At 42.7% G+C, this 14,659-nt stretch overlaps 1 non-coding gene across 1 annotated transcript; it reads right to left on the bottom strand.

Moving 5' to 3' along the window:
- Positions 1 to 12,844: 12,844 nt before the first annotated feature.
- Positions 12,845 to 12,917, bottom strand: trnai-aau (transfer RNA isoleucine (anticodon AAU)). Its single transcript has one exon. It is a non-coding gene; the product is annotated as a tRNA-Ile (tRNA).
- Between the last annotated feature and the right edge of the window lie 1,742 nt (positions 12,918 to 14,659).

The raw sequence follows: 14,659 nt of genomic DNA, 5'->3' as shown, positions 1-14,659 counted from the left end.
CGCTCTGGAGCGGGGCCTTGGTGATAGATCAGAGCTGGCTCTGGTGGATCATACCACAGCTTCAGGTCAGTACGAAGCCGATGTTGCTTCCACAAAGCTGCTGAAATCCTTTTCTGACCCTGTGGTGGAATGGTTTTCATCAACTTTGCGGGAAGCCATCCAGACTCTGAACCTGGAGCGATCACCCTATCCTCGGCAGGTTGAACAGAGGATCCAGCCACAGATGGAGCAGCAGAGGGAACACAGGTGGAGCTGATCACAGGGGTGAGAGGAGCAGAGGACGTCCCAGAGGAGGCAGCGGCTGACACTTCCTAATGTATTAAAAAAGGCAAACACATACAGTAGATATGATTACAAGCCACTTATGAGGAATGTTTGTTCAAAATGTAGCATATTTATGTGATCCAACAATATTAGTGTGAAGAAAACGATTAAATGAAAGAGTTTCTCACAACTCTAGAAGCAGCTCCTGGAGCACAGGAAGCAGAGGTGGCTTGAGACACAGAAGAAGGAGGAAGAGACAGGGGGGAGACGGTCTGAATATACAGCCTGGGACTGCGTGCAGGAGATGGTGTCCTAGATGCAGGGCTGGACAATGCAGAAGTGCTAATAGGCTGCAAGATTAAGAGAACACAGTTTACAATATTGAATGAAATAATATATCATTATCAGGTATTGCAGTAACAATGATTAGATAAACTCAGCATATCTTTATGGAATGAAATTTCATTTTTTTGACTATATACCTTGGTTGCATGCGTCCTTGCCACACCTAGGTTTGGCTTTAAAGCTGCACCATGGGCCCCACCATACCGTGGCTTTGTAAACTGACAAAAAGAAATTAGTAACATTATGTGAAGCATTTTAAAATGCTATAACATATGATAACATAAATATCTGCAAAGACATGCATTTACCGATGCCAAAGTTAAAGTAGGCTTTAAAGGTGCTTTTCCAGATGTTGTTCCTGACTGCCCTGGTGTTACAGGTGGTGACGTGGATGGTGTGGATGACACAGGGGCCACAGGGGCCAAACTGGAAGGCTACAGTTTCACAGAAAAGGAAATTTAATTCAAAAATACACAATACACCATCAACACATTACAGTTTTATGAAACACTTATACCTTTTTTGTATGGAAACCACAGTCACATGTCTGTGTCCCCCCAAACAGAGACATTTGCCCCCTGTGTTGCAGTGGACACTTCTCAATCTGTAACATATGACAGTGAATCATAACTACCTGCTCCCTCTATATATGACATAGCTTCCCTGTGTTTATATACATGCCCAAGTTTACCTTCTGATACAGGTCATGCCATTTCTTCTGGCGTGGTTCCTCAGAAGGCCAGACCCCCTGTGTGGCAAATCTGCGCAGGCGGGTCATCCATTCACCCTCACTCATAGCCCTGTGCTTCTTGTGCTTGGAAGCCATCTTCCAATAAAAGATAGCGTGTGGCAAAATACAAAGTTTATGACTATTCAGTAGAGTAGTTAATCCACCCCCTGTGTGGCAAATCTGCGCAGGCGGGTCATCCATTCACCCTCACTCATAGCCCTGTGCTTCTTGTGCTTGGAAGCCATCTTCCAATAAAAGATAGCGTGTGGCAAAATACAAAGTTTATGACTATTCAGTAGAGTAGTTAATCCATTTCATACATTTATTTCCTTCCTCAGAAGGCCAGACCCCCTGTGTGGCAAATCTGCGCAGGCGGGTCATCCATTCACCCTCACTCATAGCCCTGTGCTTCTTGTGCTTGGAAGCCATCTTCCAATAAAAGATACCGTGTGGCAAAATACAAAGTTTATGACTATTCAGTAGAGTAGTTAATCCATTTCATACATTTATTTCACATAGCACATATTTCATCTCAGTGTTTTTGGACAAGGTTATAGTTTGATATTTTGGGAGGAAGGGATATTGTGGTGTGTGGGTATATGCCATAACATAACTCGGTAACACTTTACTTGAAGGGGTGTACATAAGACTGACATGACACCTTCATAACCATGACATAACATATGTCATGAATATGAAGTAGGGTTTATGCATGTTTATGACAACTGTCATTAAGTGTCTTTCGCTCAATAATGACATTTTGAATGCACATATGACATTGTTTAAGATGTCTTTGTTATGACACCTTGACATAAACCATAACATCATAACCTGTCAGTGTTTTGTCATGACAACTTGACATTAAATTAAGTTAAACTGGCATGTGGTTGGTTTTGACATTGGCTGTCATGAGGCCATTATAACTGTGTCATGAATATTTTTCGTGTCCTCAACTACAGTGGTACAAATTGAATTTGTCATTAAACAGTTATAATGGCCTCATGACAGCCAATATCAAAACCAACCACCTGACAGTTTAATGTAATGTTAACCAATAAAGCTATGTGGTTTCTTAAGTTTGATAATTAATCTGCTATGTCATGTTTATAGCAGGTTGTGTTGTCTTAGTAATGTCAAGTTGTCATGACAAAGACACTGACAGGTTATGATGTATTGGTTTATGTCAAGCTGTCATAACAAAGACATCTCAAACAATGTCATATTTGCATTAAAAATGTCATAATTGAGCGAATGACACTTAATGACAGTTGGCATAAACATGCATGAAACCTCCTTCATATTCATAACATGTGTCATGTCATGATTATGAAGGTGTCATGTTAGTCTTATGCACACCCCTTCAAGTAAAGTGTTACCCATAACTCCATAAAAATCAGATTATTACATACCATTTCGATTACATAGACTTACAATTAGCCCACATTATTAATATTATCGATTATAGCCCACTTAAACAACACAAGGCCCATATTACGTCATACAACGTAATGTTAATGTTAATAAAGGCGCAGTTTTATGGTTAGCCTATGTATTGAATTACAGCTGAAATGAACAGACACAAATTATTTTACCTCTGGTAAAAACTGGCGCTCATAACTGTAGGCTAATTAATGTTAACGTTATGCATAATTCAGCCATATAGCGGTACGAGGTAATCTATATGATAGGCTTGCTATTTTTAGGCAACTTAATGTAAGCATAACAACGTAATAACATACATTATGCACGATAGTAATTATATTGATATAAACATGTAAAACTGTAAACATTCATTAAAAATAATGAAACGGGCCACTACCCTTGACCTCTGCTACATAAATAAGACGTTCTTGTAACGTTAGTACACGTAATACGCTAGCTAACTAGTGCAAGTCACTTAACTAAATATAACAACATTTTCGGTTTCTTACCTCGATGTAGTAACGTGAAATCCAAAGTAAACCCAGTACTTTGACACCTGTAAAGTTTCAACTTTTTTTTCAAAACCGCTGGAAACCACTTAACCTCTGGCGATGCCCCGTCAGGTAGATGGAGGGTTTTTGGGAATGAAGGATAGCGATTGGTTGTCAACAAAAGCAAGGAGACGGAAATTTCGGAAATGGACTTTATTGATTGGCTGTAAACTGTGAGGTAAAGATACACATACTGATACGTGATTGATGCATACGTATAAAAAAAAAAGTTTGAAATGGATCATAGTAATTGGAAGCTGGGAAACGGAGATGATGGGATCAGGCTTTATTGATTGGCTGTGAACAAAGATGGAAAGATGCCAATAGTGATACGTGATTGGATGGCAATTGACAGTCTCTCGTTCTCCCGGCACTGCTAGCCGGGCAACTGCGGTGAACTGCTTCGGGCTGGTCGCGGTCTTTATCCGTGCCTAAATTGCACCCGTGAAAGGGAGCCTCACATTTCGCACAGGCTTGGCATAGCCTCTTGCGGGTAAAGTCAGGGTTAAGCCTAGAGGTAGGCTAAGATTGTACTTTGTTTGTTTGAGCCATATCTGTTGTTGGGGGATACAAATTGACCCAGTAGAGCAGGCCAATAATATGCACAACCCGGAGCTAAAGTTCCGTTTCGGTCTGTCGAGTGGGAGAGCGGTTACCGAAGACAAACTTCTCAAATATCCAAAGGCAAAAGTGAGTCATACAACAAAGAGTTGGAGGGACACAACCTCCAAACGGAAGCAAAAACGCTAGTACATATAGGCCTATGCCGAATCGAATGACCTCATGCCTGAGAGCCTGATAGGTTACAAGTTACCGGTGCCCTCCTTATGAAAACAAAATCCAAGTTCGATCGCTGTCGTAAGTTATTACGGATGCTCGATGGTGTTTTAAAAAGAGTTTTGAGCAGGACCTCTCTGGAACACAGGCCTCCAACCATCCGGAACAAAACATGAGCATTCCATCCACGCGCCACGGCAAACATAATCTGATGTAAACTTTCACAACACCCGCTGTCTTCTTTGAACACAAAGCAACTGACCAAGCTGTTAACGCTAAAAGGGGCCAAGAAACGTTGTGTCATGTGTCCGAAATGACACGGATGTGTTAGTGGACACACGTGTGCTAAATTCTGCAGCTGTGTTGGTGGTTGCATGGCAGGACGTCAACGAAAAACACCTTTCGTCCATGGGTGGGCTCGAACCAAAAACCTTTCGGTTAACAGCCGAACGCGCTGACCTATTGCGCCACAGAGACCTACAGCTAGCCTTTCCATGGGTTAGCTTATAAAAAAAAGCAGACCTGGACTTTTCCGGCAATGGCGGACTCGCTTTCCACGGTTGAAACCGAGAGCCCGTTGGGAAGAGAGAGGGCTAATAGATGCGCCCAACGTGGGGCTCAAACCCACGACCCTGAGATTAAGAGTCTCATGCTCTACCGACTGAGATATCAGGAGAAGTAGGGGGCTGGGTGAAGACGGTCGGGGGCTGGGGAGGATACCACCAGAAGTTGGGATGTGGCGTCAGCTCAGGCTTCCCTGTTTTTATGTTGGCCCTGAACAGAGTCTTCCTGATCCAGTCCTGCTGGAAAGATGGGAGTTGCTCTTTCCAGTGGACAGGAAGCTCTGCAGGCGACTGAGACAGCTGGCCAGGGGTCCACAATGCTGGAGGAGCAGGATAAGGGGCAGGAGCAGGGGCAGTAGCATGAGCCGGGGCAGGAGCAGGGCCTCTCAAGCCTGCTGTGGCTGGAGCGTAAAAAAACACAACAAAATTATCTTATTGTTTTAGACTTTCACTCTATGACTTTCTCAGCTCTGCTGGACAGCTACTGTGATTACAAGGTTTACTGCAAACCATGTATAATTAGTAGAGAGACGACATGATGATGAAAAGATGGATGGAAGCAGTGAAAATCATCCTGTTTTTCATCCAAGCATCCATTAGAAGGAATACAAGAAGAAAAAAAGATGGGATCAGCCAAGTGTGAAGCGAAGCAGACCAAACACTACAACAGCCACTTATTCCAAGGGGAGTGGGGGAAGTGTGAGATGACAAGAATGAGCTTTAGTCAGTGATTACGATAAAAAATGAAATAAAACCTTTTACTTAAACCTTTAAATTCTCTTTTTTCCTTTGAGGATGTTCACTCAAAGAGTGAATGTAGATTGACACCTGAGAAGTGCCATTCCTCTGTGTTGTGAAATAAAATAATATGTCATTTAAAAAATACTGTTTTGTTTTATTTGTAATTGTTTGTAAAATATTGTTTAAGATTTACATACCTTGAGGAAGTTGTTCCTCAGCTTGCGAGGCTACAGTTGCCATCTCCAGGTCATCTTCCTCCTCAAAAAAATCCGTAGCAGCAGAGTCTGTAAAATAACATAAAACACTAAGCACATGTCACCAACACACTTGTATGCGTTAAGTGATACTCACCACATGTAAAGAGCTGTCTCCGGGCTGCGGACTCAGACGCAGGAGGTACACGTGGTCCTGCAGCTGTTGAACACGTATTTTCGTTAGACATATATACGGCATAATATATACTGTAATGATTTTAAAGCTTGCAAATCACTTACAGGGTTTGGCTGGAGACAAAATCTTTTGTGCCAGCTGTGAAGCAGATAAATGCTTCCCCCGCGCCAACAGGGCCTTCACATTGGTCGCCAGCAGTGGCCTGTTCTTAGTGGCAGTAGGTGGAGGAGGAACAGACACAGTGGCAGTGGGCACAGCAGCAGTGAGGACAGATGCAGTGGGCACAGTGGTGTTGGGCACGTGGGCTGGAGCCTGCCTCTTCAGCACGTATGCTTTGAAAAGGGCCATATTGGTGTTAGGCCTGGCCTTTGCCTTCTTCAGGTAGGTGATGAGAGACTGGGCCTCCTTGCTTGGGTCCTCATACACCTCCTTCATTGACCTACCCTTAAAATCCCCAAACTCCACCATCAGACATCCAGAGTCTCCTGTCCTCTGGGCCTCCTGCAGCATGGCCTGTTTTTTCTGATACACCTCCACAGCCTGACCTACCTCCCTGATCTGCGAGGTGTATCTGAGGAACAGGTGTTTGTTGGCCGACAGCGGGTTGTCCCTCTCCTCCTCCCCCAAAATGCTGCTGACCAGATAGCAGGCATACCCCAGTGAGTTCTCCAGCAGCCACAGGAACCTCTGACCCTGGTGTTTCCCAAACTGGATCTTGCAGTGAGCCAGAACCAGGAACTGGTCTCCAGGATTCCCTCCATTCTGCCTCACAAAGGCAGTGGCCTCAGCCAGGACCTCCTCCTTACACCTGGCCCTCCCTGCCAACACGATCTCCCTCCTATTGGCCTCCTCAGTTGGCCCCATAAGGAGTCGACCCTCAGAGGTTCTTTGTAAAAACGGGTATGCATACATAATCTGAAAGGACACAGGCATAAACAGAACGTTACATAGCTGTCATATTCCAACTGAAAGTATTTTACTACAGCATTTGTTTTTTATGTAATTAATTATTATAATATTATAATAATTAATGATTATTATTATTATGAGCATAAGCATTATTGTTTTTTATACAACTGTGAATCACTTTGAATTGCCTTGTGTACAAATTGTAAATAGTGTGATGAACTTATTAATAAGGAAATAAATAACACTTCTTGGTACAATCTTGCTGGTATCATGCCATGCTTAAATCATTTTGTTTTGTTTAGCTTTTGTGGCAGAGATTACTAAGAAACACCAAATATAACATAAAGGCGTTTATGACAATTCATAATAATATGATCATCAAACAGATATAAAACTTAAAATGGTATATCAAATCGCTTTGGTATATCTTTTATAACATAGTTGAGAATCATTTGTTGAAGCAAAAAACACTTGTTTTTGCCTATTCATGTCTTTTTAAATATGTATAACATAGTATTTAAAAAGATAACATAAATATGTATACCGGTGTATAACATAGTATAGTATAACATATATGAATTTTTTTTTTTTTTTTTAAAGGTTTTAGTAAAAATCTTCTTGTGCTCAAAATAATGTATTGAATGACACAAAAAAATACTAAATTAACAACAGCAAAAAATGGTTTAAGGAGGATATAGCTTAATTAGCGGTCGGCTAATTATCTTGACAGTAGTGACGTTTTTTTTACTGTATATCATGGTAAAGTTGCAGGTTCACATGTACAGAAGAAAACGTGTGCTATTACACGCTAGCTAGCTTTATTGGCATGTTTAATTGTCTAAAAATAAACACTGTTTATGAATAAATAATGATCGATTATACAGTCGTGAAGAATAGACTTACCTGTTGCAAAGATTGCAAAGATGACGATAATAATAGCGGTCGCCGATTGGTCAAAAGTAAGCCACAGGAGCAGAGCCAGGAGAGAAACGCGATTGGTCAAAAGTAAGCCACAGGAGAGAAAGGCGATTGGTCAAAAGTAAGCCACAGGAGAGAAACACGATTGGTCAAAAGTAAGCCACAGGAGAGAACGCGATTGGTCAAAAGTAAGCCACAGCAGAGAAACACAATTGGCTCACGTGGGCTTACTTTGGGCTTACTTTGGCTCAATCGGTAGGAAGCAGTAGGCGCAAGCGAGAGGTAGCGGGATCGATGCCTAAATTCTCCAGTGCTGTCCATCCTTTTTACGCCCCCCTTCAAGGGGCACTACCTAGATGAGCTCTTGCGGCTCAGTGCTGCCGAAAAAGTTTTTTCGAACGAGGTACTGCACACATTCCTGGCAAAAGCAGGTCCCACCTAGCCTGGCAAGCCAGACCTACATCAAGATGTTAGGTCTGGGAACTCACAATTGGCATACCTCAATCCGAGGGGCGGGATAAACTGTTGTCTTTCAAATTCCCTCTGCACGCAATAGGACAGCGCTACAACCAACCAGAGCAACGAACGGCTGTGGCTGAGTGAGTCCCATGCTGCATTTTCCCACCATCGGAGCAAGTTGATGTATTAAACTTTTGCCGTATCCGGTCGTCAAAACTCCGAACACATCTTCATTTTTTAAGAATGACTTAAGTGACGTTCCCTTAACTCCAAGTCATCCAGAGTCGCCGCCAAAGCCAATTCGAAAGACCGCTGTTCGCCAGCAGCATCTTCTTTGTTTTTCAGGTAGCGGGGAAATCACCTATGGAAATCACACGCAACGCTGCCGTCATTATGTTAAGCCCCCCCACCAACTCTATACACGATGTGATTGGCCCGACCAGAGTTTGGTTTTTCCAGTTCGAATGCCAACGGAGAGTTGCTAGACCACACTTTGCTGCAAAATAATTGTTGCTGCCGCTAGGGAGCGTCTAGATTTCTAGGCTAGGTCCCACCGAGATTTGAACTCGGATCGCTGGATTCAGAGCCCAGAGTGCTAACCATTATACCATAGCACCTTGGCGTGTGTCAACTTTTAAATCAGAGATTTAAGTCATTGAGTCCAGAAGCACAATAGCAAGGAGCAAATGAAGCCTTTGCTTTTTAAGCCCTCTCCCAACTGAGCTATTTCGGCCAGATACTTGTGCGGTTTAGCCAGCAGGGATGTCTGGGAGACCGCCCGTGATTTTCGAGAAGAGCAGAGCGAAGGTCCCAGAGAGAAAATGAGTGGCCCGTACAGGGACCGAACCCGCGACTTTGGCGTTATTAGCACCACGTTCTAACCAACTGAGGTAACCAGCCTCTCTCTGGCACATTTTATCCCCAATTTTTCAGAAATATCCTGGTTGCACTAATCAGGCTGAAGAGATTAAAAGCAAAGCCTAATATTATTTTTTTTCAAATGTTCATCACTCTTATTCCCGGATTGATTACTTTATGCTGGATAACGATTTAATTTCTAGACTTCAGTCTTGTGCATATCAAAGTAGTATTATATCGGACCATGTTCCTCTTACTCTTGATTTGACCTTTCTGAATTTGCCTTCCCCTAGGAGGAACTGGCGTTTCAATACTTCACTCTTGGCAGATGATAAGTTTGTTTCCTTTGTTGCTGACCAAATTCCTTTTTTTCTAAGCGTTAATAAATCAGTAGACATTTCAGATTCAACAGTGTGGGAGGCCCTTAAGGCATATATTAGAGGCCAAATGATTTAATATGGTGCTAATAAAAGGAAGCTCTCTAAAGAAAAACAAATCTTACTCGCTAATGATATTTCAAAGTTAGATGAACAATATGCTATGTCTCCCACGCCAGATCTGTATAATAAACGTCTTAAACTTAAATCAGAGCTTGACTTGCTTTCAACCAATGAGATAGAGGGCCTTTTGAGAAGAACTAGGAGTGTTTTTTATGAAAGTGGGGAGAAATCCGGGAAAGTTTTAGCTAATAAGCTGCGAGGGCTACGTGCAAAACAAATTATAAATGGTCTTCGTCTAGATAACGGGGAGGTCACAACTGATCCAAATACTATTAATGACAAGTTTAGAGATTTTTATTCTACTTTGTATACATCTGACTCCTCTTCGCAGGGGGATATCGAAGATTTTCTCGACCGACTAAATGTCCCCACGTTATCCTTGGATGTTCGTAACCTTTTAGAAGTACCGATTACTCAGGAGGAAATGGCGGCTGCTATCTCATCTCTACAATCTGGCAAAACCCCGGGACCTGACGGCTTTCCGTCAGAATTCTATAAAAAATTCTCAGTTCAACATGTTCCTTTTTTGACATCTGTTTTTTCTGAGTCTCTTAAGACTGGGACTCTTTCCCCAACGTTAAATCAAGCCTGTATCTCTTTATTACTCAAAAAGGATAAAGACCCCTTAGACTGTGCGTCTTATAGGCCAATTTCTTTGCTCAACTGCGACGTTAAAATTTTAGCGAAGGTGCTTGCCTCTAGACTTGAAGATGTCCTCCCCACTATCGTCTTTCCTGATCAAACAGGGTTCATAAAGAATCGTCAATCATTTTTTAATATCCGCCGCTTACTCAATGTGGTATACTCTCTGAACCAGGCCATCCCAGAATGTGTTGTTTCTTTAGATGCAGAGAAGGCGTTTGACAGGGTTGAGTGGGAGTACCTTTTTTTAGTTTTGGAAAAATTTGGATTTGGCCCGATCCTTCTCTCTTGGATTAAATTACTCTATAGTACCCCTTCTGCAGTAGTCCTAAGCAATGGTCTGCACTCTAGGCCATTTAACTTGCACCGCGGCACTCGACAGGGCTGTCCGCTAAGCCCACTACTATTTGCCCTAGCTATTGAGCCTTTAGCAATCGCCCTACGCCAGAGTCAGCAGATCACTGGAATTACCCGTGGTGAGACCGTCCATAAGGTAACTCTATATGCAGACGATCTACTGCTTTTTATGTCAAATCCACAAACTTCTTTACCCGCAGCTCTATCCTTGATTGAGAATTTTGGTCGGTTTTCTGGTTATAGGCTTAATCTGCACAAGAGTGAATTTTTCCCAATCAACGAGGTAGTTACACAACTACAGTATTCAAACATACCACTGAAACTAGCAAAAAATAAGTTCACTTATCTTGGGGTCTGTATCACTCGCCATCATAAGCATCTTCTTAAACATAATTTTGGCATGCTTCTTGAACGGATTAAGAAAGATCTCTCTAAATGGTCCCCTATAAAGATTTCTCTCATTGGGCGCATTAATTCTATTAAAATGGTGGTGCTTCCTAAATTTCTTTATCTCTTTCAGTGTTTACCTTTATTTATTCCCCTGTCTTTTTTTAAGTCTTTGGACTCTGTTATCTCTTCTTTTATTTGGAATGGAAAGCACACTCGCTTACGCAAAGCATACCTTCAGAGGCCTAGATGCAATGGTGGTATGTCCTTACCCAATTTTAAGTTTTACTACTGGGCAGCTAACATACGAAATACACTTTATTGGTGGCATTATCACCTTTTGACCAATAGACCGTCCTGGGTGGACATGGAAATAAATGCTTGCATCTAAACTACAGTCTACCTCTTATATTCCGGTCGATTGCCCAGTGGTGAAACACTCGTTGAGGATTTGGATCCAATTCAGGAAGTCATTTGGTTTTAGGGACCCCTCTCTTCTTAGCCCTGTGTTCCGTAATCATTTTTTTTCGCCCTCAATGCAGGATGGTTCATTCAATAGTTTGTCTCAAAAGGGGATAAAATGTTTCAAAGACTTATTTTTGGATAATGTATTTGCTTCCTTTGAACAATTGGTATCACGTTTTGGTCTTACCAAGTCAGATTTCTTTAGAGTCTTGCAAGTAAGACATTACGTTAAGTCACTTATACCAGACTTCCCAGCGATGCCCTCCGAAAATCCTTTGGATAGGTTCCTTTAATGTAATACATTGGCCGAGGGCTCAATTGCTACTATTTACAATTTAATTATCAATCTGTCATCTTCATCCCTGGATAACATTAAGAGAGCTTGGGAGGAAGACCTTGACAGACCACTCTCCGAAGACACCTGGAACTGTGTCCTTAAACAGGTCCACTCATCGTCAATGTGTGCTCGGCATTCACTTATTCAGTTTAAAGTTGTACACAGAGCTCATATATCCAACGTTAAACTAGCTCGAATGTTTCCTGGTACTAGCCCTATGTGCAATAGATGTCAATGTACCGAGGGAACGTTAACTCACATGATCTGGACATGCCCCAAATTAGAGCGTTACTGGCGTTCGATATTTCACACCCTTTCTGTGGTTCTTCAGCATAGATTAGAGCCAGAACCTCTGGTGGCATTATTTGGAGTTGCCCCAGAGGACATATGGTTGTCAGCATCAATGTGTAAAGTCCTTGCTTTCTCTTCCCTACTTGCACGTAGAGCAATATTATTAAAGTGGAAAGATCCCTTGCCACCCACTCATACTCAATGGATTAGAGATATGATGTCCTGTCTCTGCCTCGAAAAAATTAGGTATTCACTGAGAGGATCAGAAAAACAATTTTTTAAGATGTGGCGATCTTTTCTTGACTATGTCGATACGTCTATTTGAATAATGCCACTACTATTGTTTTTATTTTTTTTTATATTTTTTTTTTGTTTATTTTTGTTTTTTTGTTTATGTATTTGGTTGGAGGTTTATGTTTGTTAGCATGTTTGTAAATATTGTATGTATGCTCGGTTCTTACAATTCCATTTTGAAGTAATGGATAGTATGGGCATCATTCTTAAATTGGATGGTGAGGGGTGGGGGATTGTGAATGTGATTTATATTGTAAAAATCAATAAAAACAAACTTTGAACTAAAAGCAAAATCTAATAATGGGCTCGTCCAGGATTGGAACCCAGGACCTCTCGCACCCTAAGCGAGAATCATACCCCTAGACCAACGAGCCGAAACATACACCCACCCTACTGCTGCCCGGCCGCAAACATTTCAGCTTGCATGGCTTAAAGCGCAATTTTTTAATCAAATCTACAATTAAAAGGTAGCCAGTGCAAAGTTGCCAGCACAGGGGAAATGTGGCCTCTTTTTTGTGGTCATTGCTAGGGATCGCGCCTCGTCTTTGTCTTTGAGAACGATGGACACCTTCTCTCCATCATCGAGGGGAATTAGCCCGTCATTTTCAAGAAGAGCAGAGCGAAGGTCCCAGAGAGAAATTGAGTGGCCCGTACGGGATCGAACCCGCAACCTTGGCGTTATTAGCACCACGCTCTAACCAACTGAGCTAACCGGCCTCTCTCTGGCACATTTTATCCCCAATTTCTCAGAAATATCCTGGTTGAAGAGATTAAAAGCAAAGCCTAATAATGGGCTTTTCCGGAAAGCGAGAATCATACCCCTAGACCAACAAGCCGAAACGTACTGCCTCCCTGCTGTTGCCGGGCCGCAAACATTTCAGCTTGCATGGCTTAAAGCGCAATTTTTTGATTAAATCTACAATTAAAAGGTAGCCAGTGCAAAATTGCCAGCACAGAGGAAATGCGGCCTCTTTTTTTGTGGTCATTGGAAATCACGCTGCAGCACCTGCACATGTGCTAGGGATCGCGCCTCGTCGTAATGGTTGTGATGATGATGCGCAAAAGAGGCGGACGTGGTTCCTCTGCCGAAACCCAGGATTGAACCAGGGACCTTTAGATCTTCAATCTAACACTCTCCCAACTGAGCTATTTAGGCCAGGCACCTGTGCGGTTTAGCCAGCAAGGATGTCTGGGAGACCGCCCGTCATTTTCGAGAAGAGCAGAGCGAAGGTCCCAAAGAGAAAATGAGAAAATCACGCTGCAGCACTTGCACACGTGCTAGGGATCGCGCCTCGTCTTTGTCTTTGAGAGCGATGGACACCTCCTCTCCATAATCGAGGGGAATTAGCTCAAATGGTAGAGCGCTCGCTTAGCATGCGAGAGGTAGCGGGATCGATGCCTGCATTCTCCAGTGCTGTCCATCCTTTTTACGCCCTCCTTCAAGGGGCACTCCCTAGATGAGCTCTTGCGGCTCAGTGCGGCTCCTTGCGATAGCAAGGAAATATGAAGCCTTTGCTTTTTAAGCCCATGTTTCCCCAATTCCGACTCGGTTTGAGAGTGCCAATTTCACTGCCACGTCAGCAGTTGCGCATCACCTCTGTTTTTTCCCTCCCTTCCGCAAAGAACCTAAAAAGTTTCCATCGAGATTTGAAATCGGATTGCTGGATTCAAAGTCCAGAGTGCTAACCATTACACCATGGAAGCAACACACCCAGCTAGCTGGCTGGCTGTGAAAGAGGCAGATAGCGATGAGGCTAGGTGGTATCAGGTAGATTAAAAGAGGCGGACGTGGTTCCTCTGCCGAAACCCAGGATTGAACCAGGGACCTTTAGATCTTCAATCTAACACTCTCCCAACTGAGCTATTTAGGCCAGGTACCTGTGCGGTTTAGCCAGCAAACATGTCTGGGAGACCGCCCGTCATTTTCGAGAAGAGCAGAGCGAAGGTCCCAAAGAGAAAATGAGAAAATCACGCTGCAGCACCTGCACACGTGCTAGGGATCGCGCCTCGTCTTTGTCTTTGAGAGCGATGGACACCTTCTCTCCATCATCGAGGGGAATTAGCTCAAATGGTAGAGCGCTTGCTGCGCAAAAGAAGGGGCCCAATCTTTGCGCCCCCGGACACAAGCCAAAAAGACGCGAAAAACGAGAATTTGCCCACAAATTTCCCCTGCAACATTATTAGGGCTATATTCCTGTGCGTTATGAAGGAGTTTTAGTCACATTTGAAACAAGTCACACTCCGCGGGCTGGATTCGAACCCGTGTTCTGCGTGTGATCAACTGCGCCTGCGTCTTCATTTATCCATGACATCATTATATTGATTTATATTTTTTTGTGTGTATTATTATTATTTTTAAATATTGAAAATTACATGTTGTTGATTATTTAATAAAATGAATAAAAATGGAGGGATATGATTTGATTGACATGATTTATCAGATTTGTTTTAAGACACTT

Source organism: Siphateles boraxobius, unplaced genomic scaffold (genome assembly GCF_051911475.1).
Source record: "Siphateles boraxobius isolate OS27281-9 unplaced genomic scaffold, OSU_SipBor_1 19, whole genome shotgun sequence".
In the NCBI taxonomy this organism is placed as follows: domain Eukaryota; kingdom Metazoa; phylum Chordata; class Actinopteri; order Cypriniformes; family Leuciscidae; genus Siphateles; species Siphateles boraxobius.
Note: the sequence above shows the minus strand (reverse complement) of the source record. Positions and strands in the feature narration are given on the sequence as shown.